This window comes from Falco peregrinus, chromosome W (assembly GCF_023634155.1).
Source record: "Falco peregrinus isolate bFalPer1 chromosome W, bFalPer1.pri, whole genome shotgun sequence".
In the NCBI taxonomy this organism is placed as follows: Eukaryota; Metazoa; Chordata; class Aves; order Falconiformes; family Falconidae; genus Falco; species Falco peregrinus.
The window spans coordinates 27367739-27386875 of NC_073743.1; the positions used below are offsets into that span (position 1 = coordinate 27367739).

General features: G+C 44.7%; 1 long non-coding RNA gene across 4 annotated transcripts in view; it reads left to right on the forward strand.

The window, feature by feature from the left end:
• LOC129783083 (uncharacterized) overlaps positions 1-19137 on the forward strand; it is a 111191-nt gene that overhangs the window by 59906 nt on the left and 32148 nt on the right. For all 4 annotated transcript variants that reach the window (XR_008745070.1, XR_008745071.1, XR_008745069.1 and 1 more), the window contains one exon: positions 14632-14731. This is a non-coding gene — a long non-coding RNA (uncharacterized LOC129783083). The remainder of the gene's footprint in view (positions 1-14631; positions 14732-19137) is intronic.

Below are 19137 nucleotides of genomic sequence, written 5' to 3' on the forward strand. Positions count from 1 at the left end.
GATTAAAGCCAAAATATCATTTGGGGGTTTCAGTGTAATGTACATATCACCTGATGTTTTTATTCCCCCCCCCCCCCCCAATTTGTAGCTTTTCACTCACTCAAAGCGCAGCTCCTGCACACTTTGGTAGCATTTGTAAGCACTCAGCATATCATGCTCCAGAGCTGTGATCCAGGAGCCCAGCAAAGGAGGGAGACCTTATTAGCGACCCTTTGTGGGAAATCTGGTTTTAGAGACTTGGCACATTTCACATAAGAGTGTAAAGGTCTCAGTTCTCGGGGACAGTCCCACATTGTATAACCACAAGACAAGATCATCTTTACTCCTGTGCACTATGCTCCCCTGTTCCCTACGTGACTTGCAACTTCTGCAAGAAATCACGTACTTGGGCTTCTGTTCCTTCATTGCATAACCCTGATTCATATCCAGCACAGGTCCACGCTGGCCCCTGAATTACCAAGAAAAAGGGTTTACATGAGTATATCATTAAAGACTGTTTTGTAGCACATAGATTGAAGGGGCTCAAATTAGGCTGCAGTAGCTGTATTTGAGAGCTTGGCAAACCAGCCCTACTGTTTTTTTACTAATGTCAGTTCCCTGCAGTTTTAACAGAGGGAAACTGACTATAAAGAAACCCCAGCATGGCCTGGCACAGCAGCATCAGCATGGTTCAGGAGCACACAACTCTGTGCCACCAGGCTTAGCTATGTTCAGGCCACAGAGAGAGTTAGGTTCCTAAATCCCATTCATTTCTCTTCATTGCAAGGCAGCTTCTGGAGCTTCACTCAAAAGTAGTCTGGGACCAGCTGTGGAAGTAACAGCAACAGTCAGTTATCTTTTGTGTGCACAAGCCCTGGAAGAGCACAGAGATGCATTGTATCACAGATGTCCAACAGCGGTGTCCTCTAGTGCTTTTAACCCTGACTGCCTTTCACTCTCCCTGTCCTGTCTCTTCCTTGTCTTCTTGGATCTGTTCTTCTAGGAACATCCTTCAGCCATTCCCATTTCCCCTCCTAGCTACCCATCCAGTCCGTTTCCCCCATCCCCTTCTCCAAGCAGCTCTAGTCCTCCTGGCAGACCCTACCAATCTCCTGCCCTCATCAGCCTCAGCCTTGAACTGCAGTTGCTGAGAGGGAAGGCTCAGGGTGACAAGACCTGTGTGTTACCAGCATCCCACCCCAACAAAAAAAAAAAGTGTGTATATATATTTATTTTTTTTTAAATCAGGCTGAGGGAAATGTCCAGAGTGCAAAATTTCATCCCAAATAGTAGATACTTGGCAATTGAAAAAACCTGTCAAAATGCAAAGATTTTGACAGTCATGCTCAGCGAGCAAAGCAGGCAAACCCCTCCATGGCTTGCAGCAGTCCTTCCAGCAAGGCCTTCTGGAGTCCCAGCACAGGGCTTTGGGGCAGGTCCACGTCTCCACAGCAGAAGGAGCAGCAGCCCAGATGGAGCTAAACAAAGGCCAAGAGCCAGCAAGCATGTGCCCGAGCCTGTCCCAGAGAGTACTGATGCTGCAGTCATCCTTTCATCTCCCTTCACAGCTCAACCAGGGACCTGATTTGGCTTTTTGCGTGTGCAATGAGCCCCCTCGACCTCTTGTGCCCACCTTGTGCAGGGCTTCCTCCACTGCTCCACGATCTGCTGTGGCTCCTCTAAGAGGGCCAGATAACTTGATTTCAGCTGATAAAGGGGCTGTCTTCAAAGGAGAAGGGAGGCAGAAGCCATCTGTTCTGGCCTGATATCTCTTTCTGGTGCTGTCAACAGGAGGCTGAGGATACGAGCTGGAGCCAGATGGAGACCAGCTCTATCACAGGTGTCATGGTTTAACCCCAGCCAGCAACCAAGTACTATACAGCTACTCGCTCCCTCCCCCATTCACCCAGAGGGATTGGGGGGGGGAGGGGGGGAATTGGTGTCACAGCACTATCAAAACTAGCCAGCTGCAACAAGGCTTTTACCATCCCATACCAGGTTAACTTCAATAAGTAGCTCCTGTACCTCACCCCAGCACAGCCACCAATCCCCCACAAGGTTTCAAAAGTTCATCTACCGTCCACACTGCTTCTTCATCCTCTTCAGGCCAGGCCACCCTACTTCCTGCCTCTCCTGTATCCAGGGCTTTTCTCTCTCTCCTCCCTCTGCTTCTTCCAGATACCCCTTAGAGCTATTTAACTACTTAGCAGGAACCAGCCACAGCTGCACATTATCCACATCAGCCAACCCGCTGCCCCTGAAGCCAGCCCACAGCTGTATATTATCACTGTTAATTAACCTGCCTTCATTCCTCTATAATTCCTCACCAAATTGGAAAGGAATGTAACACTTGAGGGTTGAGATAAGAACAATTTAATAATTGAAATAGAATAAAAATGAAAGAACAATAATGATAATAACAGTTATAATAAGGGGGGGACGATGACAACGATGAATAAAATCCAAAGGGAAAGGAAGAAAGAAAACAAGTGATGCACAATACAACCGCTCACCACCTGCTGACCGATGCCCAGCCAGTCCCTGAGCAACAATTGGCAGGCCCGGGCAACCTCCCCCCAAGCTTATATGCCAAGCATGACGTCCCATGGTATGGAATACCTCTTTGGCTGGTTCAGGTCAGCTGACCTGGCTGTGTCCCCTCCCAGTTTCTTGTGCCCCTCCAGCCTTCTTGCTGGCAAGGCCTGAGAAACTGAAAAGTCCTTGACTTAGTATAAACATTACCCAGCAAGAACTAAAAACATCAGTGTGCTATCAACATTGTTCTCATATCAGAGCCAAAACGCAGTGCTGTACTAGCTACTAAGAAGAAAATTAACTCCATCTCAGCTGAAACCAGGACAGCAGGGAACACGGATGGGAAACAAATTCTCCTTTACAAATGTTCTCCTCGTGCTGTTAAATAGTGTCTGTTTGCCTTTATTTCAAACAGCTTCTGCCAAGCCCAGTTTACCTCAATATTTAAGGTATGCTCTGGTCTTTGATCAGTCTGCTGTGCTATGTGAAAGATAACAGTGCTAAATATCTTCAGATGCTCATGAGGGACAGCCGGGAATGTGGCTGGCATTTTGTGTGCTGCTGACTTTAAGCTCAACGTGGTAAAACACTAACCATGCTTATTATTCCCATCTGCATCATCAGGCAGTGTTGTGGCTGTCTGACACCTTGCTGAGCTGAGCCCCAGCAGGTGGTGGCATGGGGCTGGCAGGCTCTCTAGGCCCTTTGCAGTGCATAAACTGCAGTGCTACAACTGAGGGAACTGGGAGCAAGCTTTGCAAATAGGGGAGAAGATGAGAACTGCTACTTCTGGGAATAAAAATAGTTTTTTCTTTAAGAACCTCAGTTTTGCACTTTTTTTTTTTTTTTACATGATTGGGAGGGGAAGAAGTGTCCCTGCCCTTCAGAGACAGAATAATTTATAAGCCACATTTATAAAAATTGGTAATTTCCCGTTGTCAGCTTCTGTGCCTTCATCTCAACTTCCCTGATTAGTCACATAATGAGGATATTTCAAATACAAATGTGTCAGGGGAGAATGGGAGCCACACAGTGCTTAATCAGGGGAGAATGGGAGCCACACAGTGCTTAATCAGAGGAGAATCTGTATCCCCCTGAATGCTAATTAGTCATGGAGACACAGATGTGGGGGATGGGGGCAATGTGAGCTCTTATTTTAGAAACTGAAATGATTTGTGCCTTCACAATTTCTCGTGCAGGGTTGGAAAGCCGCACCAAGGTAGAGAGCAACTTGAGATCTTTTGCATCCCTGCCTCTCAGACATGTTTGCTGTGCTGCTGCTCCTGCTGCTGTTTGCAGGGTTATTTCTGTCACAAGCTTGGCTGAACAGAAACTCTCTCCTTATAAATATGGAAATCTGATGACTGAGCTCTCCGTGTCTTGGGACAAGTTCAAAGCATTGTGCTAAAGAGAAAAGGGCTGCTGAGCACTCATCTTGGCAGCTTTGTTTACTAGTGGAGAAAAATCAGTAAGGTTTTAATGCTGGGATCCACCTTTGCAGGATGGGCAAGTGACCTCTCAAGCCATGCTCAGGGTAACACGCTGATGACTTTGAACTGGTGTCCAAGCCTGAGCATGGCGAGGTGAGGACAAGAGCGGTCCTGCTTGCCTGGCGCTGCCTTCTCAAAGCCATTGGTGTTGCCCACCAAAGTCTTGGCAGAACCCATCGGCCTGGATTGTGGGGTCAGGAGGCAGTGCTAGGTGGGTACAAAAGCATGGGCTGAGTCCCCTGCTCTGTCCAGGCTAAACTGGTGTCCACTGCTGAGATCCCCACCTGTCTGCAGTGTGACAAATATGCTTGGTATGTGAGCCTTGGGCAGCTGCTCATCTTTTGGGTTTGGTTGGAAGAGTCTATGTTTTTAGATTTGGTAAAGAGCTTTGAATGCTACTGTGTCGCGACGGAGGGAAGACACAGTCACTCAATATGAGAGATCAGCAGACTTCGTTTATTGTCCCTTACAGTCACCTTTTATGCCTTGTTATAATTAGCTCATACATATTACAAAAGTTAAGCTCATTATTGGTTAGTTGCCTAAATACCAAGCCCGCCCCTAGTTTCTCTTCTGTAGTTATCTGTTCCCACCTGCAACATTCTTTTCCCACCAAAATCTTCCTGTTATTGTGTAACAAGAACAGCCAAAGACAGTGTATTTTTGCTTTACTTCAGATAAGCTGAGAGCGATGTGCATTTTTGTCCAGCCAGCTGGACTATGTCTATGTGACCCTTTTCAGCTAGCCAGTTATCCACACTACTGGGCATCCATTATTATTCCTGAGAAATCTCTTGAAACCTCTGTCCTGGAGCGGTGGCCCCCCCAGTGCTCCTTCAGGGCTTTGTTTGGATCCTGCTTTACAGCCTGTATCCTTTCCTTGGTTTTCTTTGCAACCTCCTTCCTGGGGCCAGAGGTGGCTTTTATCTTGGACAAATGCACAGGTATTTGCTCTTCCCTTAACATCCTCACTATTTGCATTTGTAGCATTCCCAGATCTTCAGCTTCCCTAGAAAGCAGAGTGCTGAGTCCTTGAGATTTCCGTGCTGTTGACTTTAACTCTCCTGAGGTAGTTTTGGCCAAGTAGCTGAAGGGAGATGCAGTAATTCCCTGCTGAAAGCCCTCACAAGATCCCTCCAAGCCCTTGCTTGTGAGTGCAGGCTGAGTAAACTTGTTCTGAACCCCGAGTATAAACTCAGCTTGTCTAGACAGCAAACAGCCTGCCCAGGGTGCCTTGGGTTGAAGGGTAAGAGGTCTGACAAATGCAAAGTAGGTGTGCGATAGAGAGGGCAGCCTGTGGTTTAGAAATTAATCTAGAGGCTGAAAAATGTTCTACAGTCTTCACACATCTCATTTTCATTCCAGAAATATCTGACATCAAGCTGACACTTTGCAGGCGGCATTGTTGGTTGTGTGGGTCTTGCTGTTGACTTGAAACCTCAGTCAAAGAGCCTTCAGAGCTGGACACCCCTGCCCTTAGAGAGAGGGGGGATTTACTACATGCAGGAGAAAAGCAGGATGAAGAATGATCAGTGGAGGAGTGAACAGGAGGAGCAATCAAACAGCTCAGAAGAGGATCTGAGGGATTGGATTAAAAGTGCCAGGGGTATTCCAGGAGCAAAAAGCAAGACCTTGTTCATCTTACATAAATAGGAGTTGAACGTATAAAAATCAGCAGCCTTTCTTAAAAAAAGAGTCCTAACTGCTAACTAGAAAAGAACAAGTGGCCCCAGAGGTATGCTAGTAATAGCTGTGACATTGAACTACTGATTGGAGCCCTTGGTCTGTTGAAAGGTATGGACGTGGAGCTGTCCCAGCTTTTCCTGCTATTGTTCTTACAGCCAGAGGCTCTGAAAGCTTAGCAATGTCAGATTTTAATCCATGCTGGATCCAGTCCATGGCCTATGAAAATGATTATTCGATCTCCAGGATGTTGGAGGGAACTTACATCACTGGAACAGGACTCTCCTACTCATTTGTACTGTGCAGGGATATTTTGTCATAATATATAATCTCTGCAGTACTTTCCAGAACCAGCCAATATTTTTAGTGTTTCCCTCAGGCAAACTTTGATCTCATCTTTTATGTACAGCTGGAATAGCCTAGCTGTGTGTGGAGAGGATCCGTAAACTATTCTGTATATGCCCATGACTCTGGCATTTCAGGAGTGATGGCACCACTTGTCTTGCACTTTCCTAGCCAGTTTCTTTGGGTGTTGGGGTTGTCCATGGGAAGGACTCTGCCATGTGGGAGAGTCTCTGCTTGTCTTAATTTCAGGCAGAAAACTCAACTCTCTTTGAAAACAGACTTTTCCTCTGTGTGATGCTCCTTTAAAGCTCTGAAGGAGTAAAGATAGGACATACCTTTGAAAGAAGCTCTAAACACTAACCCACAAGTATGAATTCAGATGCTACAAGATCCTGCTGTGGTCCCTTATGAAGAGCACTAGGGCTGTGCAGAGCACTGCAATTTTCTATAGGATGCAGCTACAGCATGTAGCCAAGAGCCTAGGCTCCTGTTCCTGCCTCTATACTCCAAACACACCATGACCTTGGCTGTGACACGTGTCTCAATTTTTAATAATTTTGAGGATATCCTCACTCATGAATTGAGGTTTAAAGAGCAGTTGTAGAGTTGTTTGGGGGTTTTTGAGATCCTGGTTTGGCCAGATGCCAGTCGCTAAACTGACTCATACAACACCTACCAAGGAATTTGTGATGCTTTATTGCCTTAAATACTCATATGTCTCATGTTGCACCTCAGAGATATGTGTACAAAAGGAAAGGTGTAATGCCCTCGTGTATATATATATCCTTTACAAGGAAGGAAATGTTTTGGTATTGTAGCATCCTGAAAACATACCTCAGTTAATAGCTGGTTTTAAATAGTTATTGCATGCCAGCTGCTTGGCAAGTACTGCAAGCAGTGGGAAGCGCAGTGTGGCATTTCTCTAACTTGCAATGTTAATGATCCAATTTAAGTTTTGTAAAGTTAGCACAAAATACCAAACCTATAAATGCATGTGATAATAGTGGTGGCTGGTGCTTATATGCATGAGAAGAGCCTGAAGGGAAATATGACGTTAAATATACTCTATCATGATTGAAAGGAAAGGACCAGGGGCTGCTTGTACTGCTGGTTTCTCAGAGGGAAATCTTAACAGAAATCATGTAATTACTCCCATTTTTCTTCCTTGTCCCTCAGTTGCTTTCCCAAAGTATTTGGTCTACTTAGTGAGTTGGTGCTTCCTCTGTTACCGTAGACTCCCAGGATTAGTCATACATCATCATCTAAAAAAAAGGGACTTTCTTCCCTGTGCTGCAAATGTCATTTTTTATTAGGAAAACAGACCTCTGAAATGTCTTGTTCCCTTTCCGCAGCTTATACCTTTCTGTTTGCTTCATTTTGTTCAGCGTGAATGTGACAGTCGGGCAGACCCTTCACAGCTGGGGCTTCAAGGGAGTGTTTCAGTGCAAGCACTGTGGCATGTGAAGGCAGACTGGTACTTCTGCCCCCATTTGAAACAAAGCAAAGATCCAAATTCCTCATTATCTGCCAGTGAGTTGAGCTACACCAACTGCAGGTATACACAGTAGAAAGTCATCTTGGTGCAGTTCTGGTTCAATTTAATTAAATAAGACTTGAGAGTTTAATCATGCAGCAATATTAACACTGCTGGCTTTTGAATTGCTGAAAAAATGGCTTCAAATACTGGTTTGTCTTACAATTATAAATGACTTGGGTTTAAAATCTGGGTCCTGTAGTGGATATTGCAGGCCTAATTTGTTATTGTTAAATAAGATCTTTTCAGCATTTGCTCAGAAAAGAAAACCAGCAATGTTGTAAGTGGTGCATTGGCAGAACTAGTAGAAAGTCAATAAACAGTTGCTGTTTATTGCTTTTTTGAAACTGAGTCAGTAGCTATCAGACTGTATTTCAGTGCATCAGTTGCTGTGTCACCAAAGTGCCATTTATTTTCACTTTGGTATGGGGTGACGATGCTGAGATGAGTGGTTAGTGCTTTGGATCCAGCAGTTTGCACATGTTGATGAAAAGTGCTGACCACATCTTCCTGGGGAGCCTTCTGCTCTGGTCACCATATGATTCTGGAGTTCCTTCAACATGTGAGGCCTAGAAAAAAGATGTTTTTCTTCAGCTCACCCAGAGAAGGCCAGCCATGGTCCTTGGAAGTGGGTAGAGGAGTTTGGAGAACCTCTCATTCCTGGGATAAACTGGTGTTCTGCCTAAATGAGTCTGGCTTAGAAGCAGGCTCCTCTCTTATTAAGACAGATGGAGAGAGTGACCTAAAGCGATCAGGGATCTTATCAGCTCTCACCAAATCCAGATCAGCTCTGTTGACTTTCTGTGTGACAAATCAGTTTCTAACCCAGGCTTAAAATCCTCCAGCAACACCAATTCCATAACTTCATCAGGCTAACGTGCAGCTCCTTAGCCTTACCTCTACAGTTTTCCCTGCTATTTCCTTGCAACCCTGCTGCAGTTTAAGGTAATCATTTCTTGTTCTGGTGATCAGAAACATAGGGGAAAAAAATTACTCCCTTTTTCTCTCTGGCAGCCCTTTCTCTATCTGAAGACAGCTATTATATCCCTCCTTAGTCTTCCCCTTTCTTCTCTGAACACCCCCATTCTTCCAGTGTTCCTGGATGGTTGTAGCTTCTAGCTTTTATCTATAGGACTGCTAAGGGGATTAGATCTTCCTTGATATAATGGGCTCCAAAACTGAATGTTTAAGCTAGAGCTCAAGGGATGCAGAGAGCATGAGAGTCTTTTGTGAGGTTTGCAGGTTCCATTCCTGCCATACATGTGACACTTTCTCTTGCCAAACATGCTATTACTAACCATTGTTCAGCTATAATGGTTAATGCTGTTTCTCACATAGATAGACAGACTATGCACATCTTGGTTCCCAGTGTTTTTTTTTAAAGCACTCTATGTTTATAGATATTTCATGTTTATATTGTAGTGGTACCTAGAGGCCACAGGGGTCTGTTGTCCAAAACACTGTAAGATTGTGTTTTTACATACCCACCTGAGTCCCCTCCCCAGAAGCCTACTGCCTACAGCTGCATTTCTCAGGATAACCTAGTGCAGTACAGCTTGAGGCAGAATGAATCTGCAGACAGCATATCATTTTCTGTTCCTAGGGCAGAGAGACTGAAGGCATAAAAATTTATTAGCAGGAGCAGTCTTCTAGCCCGAGAGTCTGGGATGAAAACATGGGAATGATAGAAACTTCCTGATGACCCAAATATACCCCCTGTATTTGGGGTACATGTAGTTTCTCACTTGTTCTTCTGCTCACTAAGTCAGTTTCTTGTGCTATCAAATTTTCAAATTCAATGTTTGATGTGGAAAAGAAGCAAAACACTTGGGCTTGTCCTTTCTTGTTAGTATTTATTTTCAGTGTGTGTGATCCACATGGGCAGCTTCAGAAAGCAGGAGTCTGCTGGGCTGTGAACACTCATTGTAGGCTGTCACACACATGTTGGTACCAAGACTTCCAGCATCTTTAAGTTAGGCAGAAGACAGCAAGCACATCATTGGTTGGTACTGGAGAAAGACAAAGGTAAGCTGGATGATATTCGTGAGCAGTCAGTTCATAATGATTCAGCTGATGATGATCAGACCAAAGCCTCTGAACTTTGGAGAGAAGTGGTGGCTAAAGCCCTGTATATTGGGTCATTCCTTGAGATTGGAGGGTAAGGGCAATCTTCCTCCTCTGCTTTATCAAAAAGCAGAGCTGCTTTAATGATCGTATTTCCCACAGACAGCAGAGTGGAGAACATTTGCTTAGGGCTGTAAACGTGACTGATTTTTAGGATTGGGAAGGGTGGGCAGATAGAGACATCTCAGTTCCTAGCTATGTTTTTAAGGGGCAGCTGAAGGCCGCAGGAACTGTGTGTGCCCATTCCTTTTTCATACCGCTGTGATAAGCAGGTCTTGGAAATTCTTGAAGTTTGTAGGAGATAACTCCTTGTCACAAGTACTCAGTGAGCCAACTAGGAAAGATGCCAAGTCTAGCTTGCTATTTGTGAATAGAGAAGGACTTGTGGGGGATGTGATGGTAGGTGGCTGTCTTGGCCATCACAGTCATCACGAAATGGTTGAGCTTAAAATTTTCAGTGCAATGAGAAAAAAGGTCAGCAGAGTTGCTACCCTGGATTTCAAGAGAGCAAACTTTAAGCTATTCAGGGAGCTATTTAGCAGAGTACCCTGGGAATCTGCTTTTGAGGGCTTAGGGGTCCATGAGTACTGGTCAGTTTTTAAGAACTACCTTTTAGAAGCACAGGAGCAGGCAATCCCATTAAGTCCTAAGTCAAGCAAGCAGGGCAGAAGACCAGCTTGTATGAACAGGGAACTCCTTGTGGAGCTCAAGAGGAAAAAGAAATTGTATGATCTCTGGAAGCGAGGTCATGCTTCGCATGAAGAGTACAGAGCTGTGGCTCATATATGCAAGGAGAAGACACAAAAGGCCAAAGCTCAACTAGAGTTGAAACTGGTCAATGTTGTGTCAGATAACAAGAAAGTTTTTAAAGTATGTTAATAGCAAGAGGAGGTCTAAAGAAAACATTGGACCAATACTTGTTGCAGGTGGTCACCTGACTAATAGGGATGAATTAAAATCAGAGGCATTCAATTCTTTTTTTACCTCAGTCTTTAATAATACTGATAAGACCTTGGGCTGCCTGGTCTCCTGAATCGAAGGACCAAGACTGTGCGAACAGTGCCTTTCCATTTGTGGACACTGAAATTGTAAGGGACCAGCTGTATCAGCTGAATGTTCACAAGTCCATGGGGTCTTATGGGATTCATCACAGAGTTCTGAAAGAGCTAGAGGATGTTACGGCAGGGCCCCTCTCGATCATCTACCAAAGGTCTTGAGAGTCTGGGGAGGTCCCTGCTGACTGGAAGCTAGCCACTGTTATTCCAATTTACAAAAAGGGCGTGAGAGAAGACCCAGGGAACTACAGACCTGTTAGTCTAACCTCAGTTCCTGGAAAAATTATGGAGAAGGTTATACTGAATACTATTGAAAGGCATTCGAAGGACAATGCAATCATCAGGCACAGTCAACATGGGTTCACAAAGGGAAAGTCCTGATTAATTAATATGATAACCTTCTACAATAAGGTCACCCACCTAGTGGATGAAGGGAAGATGGTGGATATAGTTTTTTTGGATTTTAGTAAGGCTTCTGATATTGACCCTCACAGCACCCTTCTGGACAGGTTGTCCAACTGTGGAATGAGCAGGTTCATGGTGCACTGGGTGAAGAACTGGCTGAAGGGCAGAGCTCAAAGGGTTGTAGTGAATGGGGCTACATCTGGCTGGTGACCATTGACCAGCAGTGTTCCTCAGGGTTCAATTCTAGGGCCAGTTCCATTCAATATTTTTATCAATATTCTGGATGCAGAAGTTGAATGCACCCTTAGCAGGTTTGCTGAGGATATTAAACTGGGAGCTGCTGTTGACTCCCTTGAGGGACAAGAGGACTTGCACAGGATCTAGTTAGATTGGAGCATTGGGCTATGATTAATGGGATCACAGAGTCATAGAATGGTTGAGTTTGGAAGGGATCTCTGGAGATCATCTAGTCCAACCCCCCATGCTAAAGCAGGTTCACCAGAGCAGGTTGCACAGAATCATGTCCAGGCAGGTTTTGAGTGTCTCCAGAGAAGGAGACTATAACCTCTCTGGGAAGCCCGTTCCAGTGGTCTGTCACCCTCAAGGTAAAGAAGTTCTTCCTCATATTCAGATGGAACTTCCTGTGTTGCAGTTTGTACCTGTTGCCCCTTGTCCTGTTGCTAGTTACCACTGAAAATCATCTGCCCCCATCCTCTTGACACTCGCTGTTAAGATATTTGTAGACATTTATAAGATCCCCTCTCAGTTTTCTCTTCCCCAGGCTAAACAGGCCCAGCTCTCTCAGCCTTTCCTCATCAGCTAGATGCTCCAGTCCCCTCATCATCTTGGTAGCCCTCCACTGGACCCCCTCCAGTAGTTCCCTGTCTCTCTTGAAGTGGGGAGCCCAGAACTGGACACAGTACTCTAGATGAGGCCTCACCAGGGCAGAGTAGAGGAGGAGGATAATGTCCTTTGACCTGCTGGCTGCACTCCTCCTAATGCACCCCAGGATCCCATTGGCCTTCATGGCCACAAGGGCACACTGCTGGCTCATGGGCAACTTGTTGTCCACCAAAACTCCCAGGTCTTTCTCTGCAGAGCTGCCTTCCATCAGGTCAACCCCCAGCCTGTGCTGGTGCATGGGGTTGTTCCTCCCAAGGTGCAGGACCTTACACTTGCCTTTGTTGAACTTCATTAGGTTCCTCTCTGCCCAGCTCTCTAGCCGGTCCAGGTCTCGCTGAATGGCAGCACAGCCTTCTGGTGTATCAGACACTCCGCCCAGTTTTGTATCATCTGCAAACTCGCTGAGGGTGCACTCTGTCCCTTCATCCAGGTCAGCGATGAATAAGCTGAACAGGACTGGATGCAGGAATGACCCCTGGGGAACACCACTAGCTACAGGCCTCTAGCTAGACTCTGCACTGTTGATCACAATCCTCCAAGCTCTGCCATTCAGCCAGTTCTCAATCCACCTCACTGTCTGCTCATCTAGCGCACACTTCCTGAGCTTACCTATCAGGATGTTATGGGAGACAGTGTCAAAAGCCTTGCTGAGGTCAAGGTAGACTGTAGAGGAATTATAGAGAACTGTATGAAAAGTTTATTTGTAAAAAGTTTGTGATGGTTGGTAAAAACATGAGGTATGAAATGTTAAGAAGAAAAAGAAGGGGGAATTGTAGAAGAATGAAGCTGGGTTAATTAACATTGATAACATACAGCTGTGAGCTGGAGGGTTGGCTGATGTAGATAAGGTGCAGCTGTGGCTGGTTCTGTTAATTGGTTGGGCAGCCAATGAAGAGAGGGGAGAAAGAAGCAGAGAATACATACCCTGGGTGAGGAGAGATGAGAAGGTAGCAGCAGGGGGACTGGCATGAAGAGTATGCTGGTATGAGATGGTAAAAGACCTTGTTATAGCTGGCTAGTTTGGAGAGGGCTGTAACAGTAGACAACATCCACTGCTCTCCCTGCATATGCCCATCCAGTCATTCCATCATAGAAGGTTATCAGGTTGGTCAGGCATGATTTCCCCTTGGTGAATCCATGCTGACTGTTCCTGATGACCTTCTTTTCCTCCACATGCTTAGAGATGATTCATGGATCATCTCTTGGTGTGGACTGGCGTTGTTATGGATTCTGCTGGTGTGTCCTTTGTCATCCCCACCTGCAGTGGCAGGGGTGCAGTCTCCACCAGTTGCTAGGCCTCCTCTGTAGTTAGTAGGGGGAAAAGGAAGACACGTCTCCAGGGATGTTTTCATCTCCTCTTAAGATGAGTGTCTAAGACAGGATGGAATGAATCACTCTTTGAAAATTATCTTTCTCTTTTTCTGGTGGTCTAGGAAGCCTTTTCTATTTGTTTGGTCTGGAGTCCAGCTTTGAGATTGCTCTAGCAAAGTCCTCTGGTCCAGGACCAGAGTCCAGATCCTCAAAGGCACCTCAGAACATTTCTCCTCTCCTGTTGTTCATGCAAGTTGGCCAGGTCCTTTCCCTGACACGTGAACTGCTGGCTGTGGGCTCCTTCCATGTGGGAGCTCGTGTTCAAGTGCTGGACTGCACCAGCATAGGAGGTGGTATCTGGCCATCGCACCATGTCCTTTACCATAACGTGTCTACTCCTATACCTTCCTGCAGCCAGCAGATTGGGGCTCCAAGGATTTGGTTGTGTTCAGTAGCACTACAAAGCATCCAGCTCTTGTCATGCTTTTTAAAAACAGCTGTATCCTGCCTTTTCTCAGACTGTCAGAGAAAAGGTTCTTGTCTGGGAAGCCTGGACCCAGGTGGTGGCCTGCCACTTTACCACCTTACACATGCCATATACCTGGATTAGCTGGTCTGCAAGTAGGTGTGATGGGGCAGATTCCATGTTTGGGGAGCTTTGATTTTTGGGGGAATTTCAGTGACAGTGAAAGGTGCTGTGCTGACAGATACTGAAATTAAATCTTTCCAGTTAGCCACAGAATAAATCCAGATTTGGAAGTAGTCTTCTTCATTCCTCTCCAAGAGGGACCAGAGATTGAATTCTCCTACTCATTCAGTCCTCATTTCTTCTGAGCTGGACTTTCACACAGCTGGTCACGAGCTTTTTGGTTTTAATCATGAGGTTGACTGGTCCACTTGGAACTCAGCTGAAACTGTAAATGCGTTTCGTACAACACCCCAAAGAGTCATCACATGGAAATGGTTTCAGACTACTGCCAGCCCAGGCTGAATTTGAACTGGTGACCCACCCTCCATATTATATTCCCAGTATCATCCATCATATAAGTTAAATGTTGAAATCTGGTATTTCCCGAGGTACTTTTAGCATACTAAATGTGCTTCCAAAGTTCTGTGTTTTGCCCCTAGGTTTCAGCCATTCAAAACACCAGCATGTTCTCTGTTCCCTCTGAATGCAGGTGGGAATGGACTCATCTAACAGACAGAAAAGAGACCGCATAACTTCTAGTTAAACCATTCTGTTTTGTTTCATTTTCTTTCTTGACAGGATCCAACAGCTGCATCTATTTTGGACAGAGATTGTGATACGAGAGAGGGAGAGACTGTAGCCATGAACTATAAGCCGTCCCCACTTCAAGTGAAATTAGGTGAGTCTTTGCTGATGGAGATTGAAAAGGCTGAATCCAAGGACTGAAATATGGTGAGGTGCTCGTGGAATCATATGCAGATCTCCATGCGTGTGGCTGAGCATGCCAGCTCAGTTCAGACAACTCACAGAGCAGTTTATCAGTGTGATTCTGCTGCTCAGGGAACTGACCTACAAACATGCAAGGACTCTTTATCTTGGGCTGTGGTAGAGGAAGGAAGCTATGCCTTGAAAAGAAGGCATAGTTTTTTAAACCTACAGATTTTTATCAAGCTAAGATCAAGGCTCGGCCAGAAAAAGAATTAAGATAATATAGAGGAACTGTATAAAGAAAAGACAGGATTACTGCAAACAAAAGGGAAAGGATCAGAGACTCGGACTACCAGAGAAAGATAGAGCTGTGTTACTGTGAGGTCAAGGGTTTGTAGGTTTGTAAAGGTTCACATAGAAATACTTGTGCTATTTCTGAGCAACGTTTTGAAGTTCTGGAAGCAGAATCATCATATTAGCACAATACTCTACTTCCTCACAAGGCTAACACAAGAGGACAGCAATCCACAATCCACACATGGCTGTCCTGCCTCCAAAACCTGAGCCACTGTTGTGCCACAAAGACTCAAGACCCTGACAAGGGATAGGTCAAAGGAATAGTGTGCATGTTGCTTAGAGCATGGATAAAAAAATGGGAATCTAAGTCTGGAAAATTTCCCATAGGAGCAGGAGGTAGTCCCCTGGTTGACCTTCACATCAGAACAAATGACATTGACAGGATGCTGCTGGAGCTAGTTGAGGTTGACCTGTTGGAGCAGGTCCAGTGGAGGGCCACAAAAATGATCAGAGGGATGGAACACATCTCCCATGAGGACAGGCTGAGATAGTTGGGGTTGTTCAGCCTGGAGAAGAGAAGTCTCTGGTGAGACCTTATTACAGCTTTTTAATACTTAGAGGGGGCTTATAACAAAGATGGGGACAGACTTTTTAGCAGGGCCTGTAGCAACAGGACAAGGGGTAATGATTTCAAACTAAAAGAGGGTAGATTCAGACTAGATAGAAGGAAGAAAGTTTTTTATGATGAGGGTGGTGAACTGTTGCGACGGAGGGAAGACACAGTCACTCAATATGAGTGATCAGCAGACTTCGTTTATTGTCTCTTACAGTCACCTTTTATGCCTTGTTATAATTAGCTCATACATATTACAAAAGTTACGCTCATTATTGGTTAGTTGCCTAAATACCAAGCCCGCCCCTAGTTTCTCTTCTGTAGTTATCTGTTCCCACCTGCAACATTCTTTTCCCACCAAAATCTTCCTGTTACTGTGTAACAAGGACAGCCAAAGACAGTGTATTTTGCTTTACTTCAGATAAGCTGAGAGCGATGTGCATTTTTGTCCAGCCAGCTGGACTATGTCTATGTGACCCTTTTCAGCTAGCCAGTTATCCACAATTGCCCCGTTTTTTATTTTGGGCGACATGGGCTTGGTTGACCATTTTCAATAACAGCGTTTTAACACAGGAAGATACACAGCCAACTTATAAAATCTCAGTTCAGAAGTATAATTCCAGAAATACTTGAAAAATAAAGTTAGCTTGAAGCTTTAATTTAGATGCTCTTTCTGTTCCAGTGATATAAAAAGTTTAAAAAATTCAAAGGTAATTTTAAAGTTCTGAACATGGACTAATGCAAGCTCAAAACCCAAAAAGAAACCAAACTGATGTTTGACTAGGAATATTTGCAAATATTTTAGTGGAAAATCCCTGACCATTAACAATTTTCTGTCCAAATAACAACTGCCCTTATGCAACCAACCAGTCCATACATTTTCTGAAGAATACCTCATTGATATCAAAGAATTAACAAAGGGAAAAAATTAGTTCTAAGCTATATACATTCATAAGTGGATTTTTCAATAGTTACATACAGATTTACACACTAAGCCATAATGGCTTGTAGGTGATACACACAAGAAGAGTACGTTGCTTATCTGTCTGAATGTCTATGCTAAATTTGACAACTGTGCCACAAGCCAAGCCTACATGGGTGCTGTGTGTTATGCACGTTCCTTAACAAACAGAAGTATAATAGACAAATTCCCAAGATCTAGTCCCCAACCTAATTATATTATTTTGTAGCCAATTAAGGAAAATAACACAAATGTGCATATCTACATGTGCACACACCTTTTAGTTCAGAACCAATCTGCGATAAAAGGCCTTAGCCTTATGGCATCATTGAATCTTAACGAGTACAGTAATTAAAAATGCAGTCTTACTGTAAGTGCGATTTATGCTGACATTCCCTCAAATGCTACACGTGAGTATTTCTCACTCAACTGCCTTAAGTTAAAATAGTAGTATTTGTTAATATGTATTAAAAAATCATTAATTCTCTACAGTAGCAGTTGACTTCCATAACACTATGTAAGCAAAAGAGGCTTAAGACGGGTTTTCTGAATACTAACAATTTATTTTAGACTGTCTAAACTCAGGTCTTGAAAGATTTCACTCTGCCAGACGTAGAAACACTGTTGCACTCCAGTTGTGATATCCCTTTTCCCAAGTTGTCACATGCACATCTCGCTCAAGCAACATTATTGTTAAAGTTTCTCTCTGCTACATAAAAGCATATTGCACTTGTAGATATAAAAGACAGCACCCTTACTTAGATTATTACCTTATTACCTCATAACTCTTAGTATACCTTCTATCTCTGATTTCATCACTTCAAAAATTCACCAGAAGCAGATAAAACCACAGCATCAGACTAAACTACACCTTAACTGCTGATTCAAATAAAGGCATTCTCTTCAGATATGCCTAATGCTTACAAATAATTTTGGCTGGTTTTGATCAAAAAACTATTATTACAATAATGATCAAAAAATAATAATCCCGTTTGCAAAATGCCTTTAAGCCAGTCTCCTAGTCCCAACCAATTTCCACATTCAGAATTCAGCATAAATACAGAATACAGAATAAATTATCTCCATCAAGGCAAAAAGGCTTCTCTTTAAGCACAGAGATGTTTGCTAGTTCAAGGCAGAAACCCATTTCTTGTAGGGGACATGTGAAGCACTTTTTTTTTTTTTTGGGGGGGGGGGGGTTGTAATCAATTCCGTATTTTCCCTTCAGAAGCTTAAGCTGTTCCTCTTGTTTCAGGAGTGTTTCCAACTCTGATTTGTCGAATAGGTCAGTATTTCCCAAAAATATCATACATTTCCTCCACTGTGATTTCATACGGCAGGTTCCGAATATAAAGGATCCGATTGACCTCTGGGGGCAGCCGGATGTCAGCTCGCTTGGCCGCTTGCATCGCCATGGCGCCGATCGGAGGGGGGTGGGTGCCGCCTTGGAGAGAAACCGCGGCCGGGAAGGGGCCTGCCGGGCTGCGCGTCGCCGCTGCCGCGGGGGTCCCAGATGCTATCCCATACGCTAAAAACCCGGGTAATTCCTTTTTACAATCTATGTCCTGAACGCTCCGCTTTCTAAAAAGCATATGAGCGAATCATACGTCGCTTGTCTCTCCATACCTTCGTCAGCGCTGTTGCAGCCTTTGCGAGACTTCGGCGACGCGTGGCCGGCGGGACCCTCTGTAGGTGCTCCCGGGCGCGGGGACTGTGCCCTTCCGCCTCCTGCGCTGCTTTCAGGACCGGTACCCGAATCTCCGTTGAACCGTGGCTCGCAGGTTCAGCCCTCTCTAGGGTCCCTGTTCGGGCGCCATTTGTCGCGACGGAGGGAAGACACAGTCACTCAATATGAGTGATCAGCAGACTTTGTTTATTGTCCCTTACAGTCACCTTTTATGCCTTGTTATAATTAGCTCATACATATTACAAAAGTTAAGCTCATTATTGGTTAGTTGCCTAAATACCAAGCCCGCCCCTTGTTTCTCTTCTGTAGTTATCTGTTCCCACCTGCAACATTCTTTTCCCACCAAAATCTTCCTGTTACTGTGTAACAAGGACAGCCAAAGACAGTGTATTTTGCTTTACTTCAGATAAGCTGAGAGCGATGTGCATTTTTGTCCAGCCAGCTGGACTATGTCTATGTGACCTTTTTCAGCTAGCCAGTTATCCACAGTGAACCACTGGAACAAGTTGCCCAGAGAAGTTATAGATGCCCCATCCCTGGAAACATTCAAGGTCAGGTTGGACAGGGCTCTGAGCAACCTGATCTAGTTGAAGATGTCCCTGCTCATTGCAGGGGGATTGGACTAGATGACCTTTAAAGGTCCCTTCCAACCCAAACCACTCTACAATTCTATGCCATGCTGTGGAAGGCTCTGAAAGAAGTAAGTGCACAGATGTTCAGTGGAATAGCTCTGGCCCCTACCAAATGAGTGACAAACACAAACAGCAAACAGCTAAGGTTTGAAGAAGATTTGGGGAAGTTTGGTCATTGGTGTATGGT